Source organism: Macrobrachium nipponense, chromosome 29 (assembly GCF_015104395.2).
Source record: "Macrobrachium nipponense isolate FS-2020 chromosome 29, ASM1510439v2, whole genome shotgun sequence".
Classification (NCBI taxonomy): Eukaryota; Metazoa; Arthropoda; class Malacostraca; order Decapoda; family Palaemonidae; genus Macrobrachium; species Macrobrachium nipponense.
The window spans coordinates 65,563,316-65,573,315 of NC_061092.1; positions in this window are offsets into that span (position 1 = coordinate 65,563,316).

Below are 10,000 nucleotides of genomic sequence, written 5' to 3' on the forward strand. Positions count from 1 at the left end.
CTCATTCCATTTAGTCTCCTTTTCATAGTTTTGCTTGTTTCTTTCATAAAATTCTTTCGCAGCTTTGTCACCCCTTAGATATGTTAAATTTCCCAAAAGCACACGCACAACAATATTTTCAACACATTTTTTTTCTCTTTCATAGATGAAGGTTTTTAACCTTATCTAACTATTCACAAAAGTTTTCATGACGCGTAAGTAATATATATTTTTCTTGTTGAATATGAAATGTCGTTGAAACTTTCATCTTTTTAACACCTTTCATTTGGAGAATAATCCTCGCACCACACTCAAAGAATTCCTTTATTTTCAAGAGGCTTCTGTAACCGTTTCAGTTTATTTTTGTCACGTCTTCAATATCGTCTAACTTACTATGGACACCATTTCCTATTGCGCGAAAGCTGTACAGGATTTTTTTTTTGCCGTATAATCGTTCCATATTTATCATGTTACTCTCAAAACTTGCCAACCTGACCACGAGAAGGTGTTCAGGTGGGTAATATGGCCTCGTTCATATCCTCCGGATCCGGGTTCGAATGTGGCTACTGACGTAGACATATCTTCATAAACTCCCTTTAGATGTCATGTTTTGTAGCATCGAGCACATCTTAAGAATGTGAAGATATCTAGACGTAAAGAAGGTATGCAAATTATCACAATTACACATGCACACACACACACAGACAAATATATATATATATATATATATATATATATATATATATATATATATATATATATATATAGTATATATATATAAACACCGTTGTTCAGCAAGATGTTCATTAGCTTAGCAATGTGTAAAATGTTGTTAGGAAAATGAACTTCTATCATGTGTCTCTGGTCCATTGGGAGAAAGATTCCAAATCAAAGAAAAATCCTTATTTTTGAATTATCCTTAATGCCGGCTTTTAGGACAAACATTTATTTCTTCATATCCTTCGTTTTTTATTTTTTAACCATAAAAATCAAAGTTTCATCAACATTATCAACTAGCCATACTTCTGTGACCCTCAACACCATAACACATTCTTTCAATCTGGTCAAAAAGTATGTTATCTAAATCATAAATAGTAAGATAACATGAGCCACAAATCTCGTTCCCTGAACTGTTCTAAACCAGAAGCATCTCAGAACCACTGTTGTCTAATCAAACGCAAATAGAAGAGATAGGAAGTCAATGAGAGAAAATTCCTGTGTTATAGAACAACTCTTAATTTTCATTTCCTTGTTATATCCACTGGAAGTCTTGCGTCCGTGTAACATTTGGCTAAGTCTTTTATACTTCTATAGCAGATAGAATAATTATTAATCACGGATAGATTTTAGACGCTTATTTTATTAGTGTTGTTTTTTAACTACAGTTTCTGGAATTTTGGAGTCTTATCGACATTTAATCATTCTACCTTAGGCTGAACTTTGTAAAATGTAAATCCCAATTCACTGAATTCTAGTTGGGCAGGATATTTGATTGCTTCTCATTCTAGGTCACCAATATCGGTTTTGATAATTGTAATAAATCTGATTACATAATATCGGTTCCACTGGTAATTAACTAATTATCGGATAAGACACCATTGTTGCTATTATGGACAAACGACCTCTCAGGAAGCAACCTAATACTCCCAATGGCCGGAGTAATTGCATCTGCTCAGACATTTTTCATTTTAGCCAAGCTCTGAAGTTCCTGAAATCTTCGATATTAGTTATTGGTTGTGCTCCCTATTGTGTGGTTGGTTCTGCCAAGAAGCTGCAGCAGGTTCCACTAACTCAGCCAACAATGCAGTGAATTTCAAAAGTTTACACTTTTTACACAGTATATGTATATATATATTATATATATATATATATATATATATATCTATATATATTTATATATATATATATATATATATATAAAATATATATATATATATATATATATATAATATATCTATATATATATATATATATATATATATATATATCTATTAGCCGGTAAAGCCTGACAGAGGGTAACTGTAGACCGGCATTGTTTGAAAAGTGTTACTTTCGTTAATTTTCATCGTACAAAAAAACCAGGAGCATAATTGGAATCATCGTCAAATATTCTATTAAAATAATTATTTCTTTTTTCTTTACGAATAATAATGAGGAAGTTACCAAGGCCGGATATCCGGATCAATACGGCACCCAGTTAAAAACCATCCGCTATTATATTTACATATAAGGTCCGACTCTTGTTCAATTCGGTCCAGCAGTTTCGCCGTCTATACTGAACAGACACATATACATACATACATACATAGCCCCACAGAACCTAGACTGCAGATCCAAAAGAAAAGGGTGAATTCGAATTGTCTGAGACAAAGATATTTGATAAATGCTTCAACGAATTTTTGATATAGAGAAGAAGGAAAAAGAACCTGTGTAATAATTCTTCCTAGAAACAGGCTGTGCCAGAACAGTTTCAGAGAGGTCAGATGCCTAGCCCGTTTTCAAAGGCGTAAGAACCCCACAAACCTTATGAGAGGTGAACGAAAGAAGCAAGAACAGCTACAGACTCAGAAGGAGGCCAGGAACAACACGCAACAGCTCTCTTATATACTATGAAAATCGAGGTTAGTTTTTGTAAAAATGCTCTGTAAACAAAGAATATACAAAAAGAAATCATGAAAATATTATTATAATATTTCTATGCAATTTAACAAAAATTACCAGTGGACATATGTGCAAAATAATTTATTTAAACTGAAATGACCGTATCCAAATTGCCTTGGGGACTTATTTAGAATAGTAAATCAGTGAAACTCCCGCAAATGGAATAATGTTAAAGGGAACACCAATGGTAAATACATAAAACGAAACATAAATTGTGATCTGAATGAAAACGCAGCATTCATTTAAGACTCCCCCAAAAATTATAAATAAATAAATAAATGAACAAATAAAATAAATAAAAATGCACAAGCATAAAGGCTTAGTGGCTCTGAGCAGATCATGAAAAAGCCAGAGTTTAATTAAAATGTTGATTGCACTTCTTTTGTATTCTAAACACGCTACAGAAATGTCCGTCCGAATGCGAATCTAAAATATACTGTGCCACCGAGTAACCCGGAGAATGTAGGAGTTCTTGTCAAAGAAATATGGCTTCCATTAACATACATCATAATTAATGAAATGATAATACATTTTATAAATGACACCACACAGACAAACTGTAATCGATCTCGTGAATTAAACACGAGAGGGAAAAGGTTCTCTGCAACTGCACACAACATCTCAAACAGTTCGAAGAACTGAGAAAGAAATCATTAGTGAAAGTTTTAATGACTCACCTCTATTGTCCTTGTTCTCAGATTCCACTGTAGTCTATCATGCCACCCTCTATTTTCACTCCAAGGTAAATCGATTGTGCCCAAAAAATTCTATGGAAAACCCTCAGGAGAGGTGAAACATGAAGCACATACGAACAAACACTTGTATGCCACACCTCCTTCAGATGACGTCACTGACACGTAACGAGTTCATTACACAGAAAGAGTTCGTGACGTCCACCCATTACTTATTTCATAACTCTCGATATACAAATGACAGGGCTTTCTACCTTCTATAATTTTTCCCTTGATCCAAGAATCAACTTGTCTCAAAAGATAAAATCTATCCTTCGCCGGTTCCGCCCATCGCAAACAGCCGCACACACACAATATTCCATCGGGAAATTTCCACAGCTAACTCAGCTCTATTCAAGGTGACTTCGGACTTGCTAACGCAAGGACATTCTTCTTCCATTTGACACCACCATTGCAAAATGTAACATTAAAAGTGCAATGTTTCGCGACACTCGTTTTCTGACCATTTTCATGAGTATAAATTTCCAAACCATTTACTATATTAGCAGCATAATCCAAATCTATTATATATTTGGCAATGAAAGATAAAATCTGATCTGTCACTTATTAAGAGAATAACATGAATTTCGAAAACTTTGAAGTTTTATCTAAGTTACCGAGACCCTTTTCCCAAACTTTAAAAATAAATGTCTTTTTCTATCATTCCTCTATAATTTGTCTTTTTTACTACGTATGGTTTTATTTCCGAGAATACCAGACTAAGTATTCTTTTATCCTAGCTAAGCTATTTAAGATTTATATATTTTCTTCAGTGAAACGGTGAAGGTTTCCATGTTACTGTTTACTATATATTGGAAATAGGTTCAGTGGCGGCTCGTCAGTAGGCACTGTGGAACTGCAGCACCCCTTATAGATTTAGTAATATATATGCACAAAATTATGAATATAGACATAAATATGAGAAATTAGGTATAGATTTTCAATAATCCTTAAACAATTATTACAATTCTCCTGTTTTTGTAAGTAAAAAGAACATTAAAAAATGAATTTACACAATATGTGGAACTGCTGGTGATCAGCAGTTCTAATTTTGCAAGAAGGGTTATAATGTGGTAGCAAGCGGAGGCGTAAAGGTAAGGGAAGCACTGCCCTTTCGAGCAGGGTTAGTCTAGCTGTTGGAGGGAAAAGGTGTGGTTTGAAATTCGTCAAAGCTTAATCAATATGTATATCAGTGATAGTGATCAAATTAGAGACGATACTGATGATATGTAATGTGATGCAAAATAATCAATTCAGAGAGAGAGAGAGAGAGTTTATGCAGTTAATATCAAGGAATTAATTTTTTTTTAATAAACTGCACCCCCATGAATGATAGCTACGAGCCGTCACTAGTTAGTTTAAAGGATATTTTTTTCTCTCTTGTGCCCCTTACTATCGTATGATAGTACAAGTGTTGTTGTCTATCTTCTACTAGTTCTTTCTCTTTTATTCATCAGTCTAATTTGGCAACTGACTCTGGGAGAAGTGTATTAAAAATACGCATGTATATATGTATATATATATATATATATCATATATATATATATATATATATATATATATATATATATATATATATATATATTTACTATATATATATATATATATATATATATATATAGATATATATATATATATATATATATATATATATAATAATATATGTGTGTGTGTGTGTATGTGTGTGCGTGTGTATGTGTGTGTGTCTGAATGCAGATTTCGTTGAATTCTATGGCTTTTTGACTGTCGATCAACGCCTTATCAATTTAAAAATATTTTCTGAATCTCAGGTCTCACTCTCCCCCAACACCGATTTCTCCAGCTTCCTTCTTTTTGAGTTAGAGAGGGATATTAAGTTTTATACTCATATATTCACGGAAATACTTAGCTTTTGTCAAAAACCATTTTATGAATGAGAAGATAAAAGGCTATCAAATTTATAACCAAAATCCGTGAAGATGACGCAGTCTGAAAAGGATAATTAAACTGTCGACAAACCTTTAACAAAAGGGAATGGTGAAGATATGACACAAAAACTTTCATTATGAAACCTTTACGAGGTGGGAACAATTACGACACACCGCGAAATGAGAACCAGGTCATTTTAAAACTGTCAGCATCATTTCATGAAAATAATATATGACAGACAAACGCTAAAAAAATTTTCATTCCGCAAGTACAGTGCTAAAAAAAATACATTTAGCAAACTCATATGTGTAGGCGGTGATTTGGGGAATCTAGTTTTCTATGACTCCTGCATGACCGAAATTAATTGGTTTGCCGGTGCCATCGGCCTCTTTTGTTACAAGCACTAACGTATGCCGAATATTTTACATAACACATAAAATTTTAATGTACATCTAGATAGATGCTTAATTCAAATCCTAAGTCAAGACTAATAAAGGTTGAAGGTTTCATGTGATTCAACCTGAGTATTCGCGCGATACCACTTATTTTATTTATTTATTATGATTCCCCTCAGCATCATTTCCGCGGTGGAGCGAATATCAAAAGGTATTTGTAGCTTAACGTTTGTTGATAAACAAGAGTTTACCAATATTATATATATATATATATATATATATATATATATATATATATATATATATATATATAAGTGTTCTTGCTTGCAATTTGGTGGCACATTTGCTATTGCTATTGTACATAGTAGAGTCAGTCCTACAAATACCACGGAGCCCACTAGTGCTCTGGTAATCAATATATATATATATATATATGTATATATATATATATATATATATATATATATATATATATATATATATATATATATACACACACACACACACACACACACACACACACATATATATATATATATATATATATATATATATATATATATATATATATATATATATATATTTATAGACGAATACCTTTTACTGTAATACAGCAGTATAGTATGAACACTGAAAATAGTGTTTTATGGGCCTTTTTTATCTCATTCCTTAAAAAATTCTTTCAGGGTTCACAATTTGTTAAAGAAAATAAATTTATAAACAAGGTCCAAAATGGATTTTTGTAGCAATATATATACGCTTAAAAATCACATCATATGCATGTGACTTCAACATATAAATGAATACCACAGGAAAATGATAGGCAGAAATCCATACCAAGCGCGCTTATTGAGGTATTGTGTCGAGACACAATACCTCAAGGTAAGGATTTTTGCCTATCATTTTCTTGTGGTATTCACTTATAAATTAAACACCACCCACACATTGGTAAATAGGGCCCTTAAGTATTCATCTTCTTGGAAAATTTTTCATGATAAGATTTCATTTTTGCTGGTTTTTTTCAAGTCCAACTCTTTTATACTAGACTTAGTTTTAAAAATTGTCAACCAGATACTTGCGAGGTTTTTTCAGCCCTTATCTGCAAATTTTGATGTTCCAAAAAGGTTATTTTATGCACCTGTTCCTCATATTTCTGATCTGAAATTCATATCTAGTATAAAACAAATCATCGAACAAGAAATTCCGTGTCTGAAGGTCAATTTAATATAAAACAATCCATGTACAATAGGTTCCTTTTATAATTTCAAAGATCGCCTTCAGCCCTTCATGAGACCTAACGTCATATACAAATTTACATGCCCTGGATGTCCAGGTTCTTACGTTGGTTCAACTGAAGGTTGATGAGGGTTCGATATTGCAGTCATTTAAAACCAAAATCTGAGTCTAATAATGAACTTATACCGAAAAGCAAAGACAGCTTAACCTTATGCAATAAACATTATACACACACATACATATATAAATAAATAATATGAAAGTTAGAATGTGTTAAAAAGCTTATATATAAAAGAGCAAACAGAAATGCAGTTTAAGTATTGTTTATGAAATTAAGGAAAGATGAAAATACCAAAAAGGATGAAGAAACTGAGAAATAAAATGGTGGATAACAAGAAGCGAAAGCTAAATGAGATAATACCTAACTAAAATGGAAAATAAATAAAATAGGGTTTACAACTTAGAAAATTCAAGAGTTAAAATCCTGTTAAAATTATAGAAGGAAATTAGCGCCGGTTTAAAATTAGCTGTAAAATTCTCGATAAATAAGAAAAAGAATAGAAATAAACATCAGTGCTGCTTCCAGTCTGAGGAATGGCGCAACAGGCAACGTATAATGAAAATAGCAGAAAGAATCTGCCCAAGAGCATAAAGAACCATTTTTGTATTTCATTTGCTAAATAAACCTTATCACAATCTATGACAAGCGCTCTGAATATCACGTTTGAAACCTCCTATTACGTTCTACTCAACTCTTTTTAATATTAAACATATAGAAGAAATGCACAAAATCAAGGAACAGAACAAATAAGAAAAAAAAACTCCTAAGAAAGAAGTGAAATGATTACCCAAACAGCAAATTTGAAGACCCAACACTTTCGAGTTTTCTGTCTTCAGCTGATCAATAATGCTTCATATCGACAGTAAATCAATTGGAATGGTATGATGAGAGGTCCTGGTTAATATTTATTGTCTTTAGCTATCGTGGAACTACATGGTGATTTTCATAATATTCCAAACAGACCAGGTCTATTCTCTATATACCCAAAATATTCTCTATATTGCTATTCCATTTCTATTTTTCCGATAATTTTTTCACAGGCTAAAGAGACAGATGCGCCCATGAATGGCGCAGACAATCTAGTTCACTGTTAATAAGGAGGCCTGTAATTTTCTTTTAATAAGAAATCGACCCTTACGTAGGAGTTACAATCCCCAGGAAATACGTAGGAGGGAAACAAAAACCATATCTAGAAGGAGAATGAATTGAGAAATGAAACAAACAGGATAAGCTCGAGATCATAACTTCTATATTCTAATCGAGACATCTTCCTCCCGACAAGTGTTTGTGTGAGTTGATTGACTAAACTGTCGAAGCAACCTGAGGTCAGGTCACCAGTTGGTCTGGTGTCTGCAGAGGGGAAGAGTATGGGATCAACAGCCTCTTCCCAGCACTCTAGCTAAGGAATGTAGGCCTAATGTTACCGCTTCTCTGAAGAGAAATAACATAAAGTATATTCATAGTAGAATGAGAGAAACAATTGCATAGATATATAATAGACATAATTTCACGGGACACAGTCATGTATTATACACAAGTAAAAGGAACAGGGCTTCTAAAGGCAGACCACTGCAATAGTTCAATGTTATAGCAGCTGATTCAGTAAAATGATGTTCTCGATGACCTCAATAAAAAAAATAAGTTTAATGTTTGAAAATAAAGGGATGAATTCTGGAAAGTTTAAAGATAAAAGCCAATACGAAAAGCACCTGTTGAAAATATGAGTATTGCTTAAGGGCTTTCTCGCCCTAGCATGTGAATAGCCAAATAAATCAACAAAGAAAATAGTATTTGAAGAACATATTTCATCTTTTTGTGAAAAGCAAGAAAGATTTCATTTCATAAACATATTAACTAATCAAATAAGACTCGGAAAACCTCGATAAGGATTCCTTGATATTAGACCGCTCTAATCGAAGAAAAGGGGTGACATAATCACACACCGTAATGAACCGGTTACTTAAAAGTCTATAAACTGAAGAAATTAATCTTATTTTCTTTCTCATTCTTAAGCTCAGATTATTCAAATGGGGGAAAATGATCATACTCATTCTCAAGTAAAGACCCTTTAATTAAAGAATAATTATTCTTGGTTGTCTTGTCATTAAGGAAGATTAATTCAACTAGATTTAATTGAATTTCTTTTGAATTTTATCTTTTTGTTAGGACAAATTTTTTAGTGATTAGAAAAAATCCTAATTCTTGCTTACGCTTTTGCCACAACAATTCCTAATCAAGTATGTATAAGAAACCCAACCAAAATATTTTATTCCTCCTTTACCACACAATAGCGCAATTTAAATGCAGGTCAGAACATAAAACGGATTGCTAAAGGAATTGTAAGAAGAAAATAATTACACACATACAGATATATTATATATATATATATATATATACCATATATATATATATATATATATATATACTATAGATATATCGATATATCTATATATATATCTATCATATATATATATCATATATCTATATAGATATAATCTATATATATATATATATATATATATATATATATATAGCTATATATCTATAGATATAGAATATATATATACTATCCTATATTATAGATATATATATATATAATGACTATATATATTAGATATATATATATATATAAACATATATAGATATATCTTATATATATATATATATATATATATATCTATATAGATAATATATATATAGGATATATATATCTATATATATATATATATATTATATGATATATATCATATATATATACATAAGGGCCGGAGCTGGAGCTCAAAGAAGATATATTCCGAAGGAAGTAGTAGGGAAAGGCATCCTCATCTTTCAACAGTTTATTAATGCCGACGTTTCGCGACGAATTCCAGGTCGCATTTTCAAGGCTAAAAATATATATAAGTTTACGAACATTAATAATTGATCTAATTTAATTTATATTAAAAATGTCATGGCAACAGCTCTCAATACAGTAAAAAGTTAAAAGTTAAAAGTTAAAAGTTAAAAGTTAAAAGTTAAAAGTTAAAAGT